Here is a 2,500-nt window from a genome sequence, read left to right as displayed (position 1 = left end):
CAGAGTGCAGCAGGGATTTTGGCCCACTCCTTCATACAGATCTTCTCCAGATCCTTCAGGTTTCGGGGCTGTCACTGGGCAACACAGACTTTCAGCTCCCTCCAAAAATTTTCTATTGGGTTCAGGTCTGGAGACTGGCTCGGCCACTCCAGGACCTTGAGATGCTTCTTACGGAGCCACTCCTTAGTTGCCCTGGTTGTGTGTTTCGGGTCGTTGTCATGCTGGAAGACCCAGCCACGCCCCATCTTCAATGTTCTTGTTGAAGGAAGGAGGGTGTTGGCCAAGATCTCGCGATACATGGCCCCATCCATCCTCCCCTCAATACGGTGCAGTTGTCCTGTTCCCTTTGCAGAAAAGCATCCCCGAAGAATGATGTTTCCACCTCCATGCTTCATGGTTGGGATGGTGTTCTTGGGGTTGTACTCATCCTTCTTCTTCCTCCAAACACAGCGAGTGGAGTTTAAACCAAAAAGCTTTATTTTAGCCTCATCAGACCACATGACCTTCTCCCATTCCTCCTCTGGATCATCCAGATGGTCATTGGCAAACTTCAGACGGGCCTGGACATGTGCTGGCTTGAGCAGAGGGACCTTGCGTGCGCTGCAGGATTTTAATCCATGACGGCGTAGTGTGTTACTTATGGTTTTCTTTGCTACTGTGGTCCCAGCTCTCTTCAGGTCATTGACCAGGTCCTGCCATGTAGTTCTGGGCTGATCCCTCACCTTTCTCATGATCATTGAGGCTCCACGAGGTGAGATCTTGCATGGAGTCCCAGACCGAGGGAGATTGACTGTTATCTTGAACTTCTTCCATTTTCTAATAATTGCACCAAAAGTTGTTGCCTTCTCACCAAGCTGCTTGCCTATTGTCCTGTAGCCCATCCCAGCCTTGTGCAAGTCTACAATTTTGTCCCTAATGTCCTTAGACAGCTCTCTGGTCTTGCCCATTGTGGAGAGGTTGGAGTCTGATTGATTGAGTGTGGACAGTTGTCTTTTTTTTTTTACAGAGAACAAATTCAAACAGGTGCAGTTAATACAGGTAATGAGTGGAGAATGGGAGGGCTTCTTAAAGAGAAAACTAACAGGTCTGTGAGAGCCGGAATTCTTCCTGGTTGGTAGGTGATCAAAAACTTATTTCATGCAATAAAATGCAAATTAATTATTTAAAAATCATACAATGTGATTTTCAGGATTTTTGTTTTAGATTCCATCTTTCACAGTTGAAGTGGACCGATGATAAAAATTACAGACCTCTACGTGCTTTGTAAGTGGGAAAACCTGCAAAATCGGCCGTGTATCAAATACTTGTTCTCCCCACTGTACATGTCCAGGCCACGCACGACTTCATCCTTCACCCCACAGTCATCATGAATGTTCGCATACGCGTAAGTCGTCACATTTCTAAGTCGTCACTTTTTTCTCGGTCCCGATGGTGACGACTTACGCCTAGTCTACTGTATATATATATATATATATATATATATATATATATATATATATATATATATATATATATATATATATGTATATATATATGTATATATATATATATGTATATATATATATATATATATATATGTATATATATATATATGTATATATATATATATATGTATATATATATATATATGTATATATATATATATATATGTATATATATATATATGTATATGTATATATATATATATATGTATATGTATATATATATATATATGTATATATATATATATATATATATCTATATCTATATATATCTATGTATATCTATGTATATATATATATATATATATATATATCTATATCTATATATATCTATGTATATATATATATATATATATATATATATATATATCTATATCTATATATATCTATGTATATATATATATATATATATATATATATATATATATATATATATATATATCTATGTATATATATATATATATATATATATATATATGTATATATATATATATATATATATATGTATATATATATATATATATATATATATATATGTATATATATATATATATATATATGTATATATATATATATATATATATATATATATGTATATATATATATATATATATATATGTATATATATATATATATATGTATATATATATATATATATATATATATATATATATATATATGTATATATATATATATATATATATATATATATATCTATGTATATATGTATATATATATATATATATATATGTATGTATGTATGTATATATATATATATATGTATGTATATATGTATATATATATATATATATATATATCTATGTATATATATAAATATATATATATATGTATGTATATATATATATATATATATTTATATATATATATATATATATATATATATATATATATATGTATATATATATATAGTTGCGGATTCGCGCCCGCCGGCGTGCGAACGGCCACGTAACTCGAATCGCGGCACGTCGCCCACCGGACGGACAATCCAGTCGTGACCC

The 2,500-nt window shown here is 31.8% G+C and overlaps 1 protein-coding gene across 1 annotated transcript in view; it reads left to right on the top strand.

Annotated features, from left to right (window-relative positions):
• Nucleotides 1-2,500, top strand: part of DCTN2 (dynactin subunit 2) — a 101,489-nt gene that overhangs the window by 76,520 nt on the left and 22,469 nt on the right. The window lies entirely within an intron of this gene.

Source organism: Eptatretus burgeri, chromosome 3 (assembly GCF_056783735.1).
Source record: "Eptatretus burgeri isolate ZD-2024b chromosome 3, Ebu_testis_v1, whole genome shotgun sequence".
Lineage (NCBI taxonomy): Eukaryota > Metazoa > Chordata > Myxini > Myxiniformes > Myxinidae > Eptatretus > Eptatretus burgeri.
The sequence above is the reverse complement of the archived record's forward strand: the minus strand, read 5'-3'. Positions and strand labels throughout refer to the sequence as shown.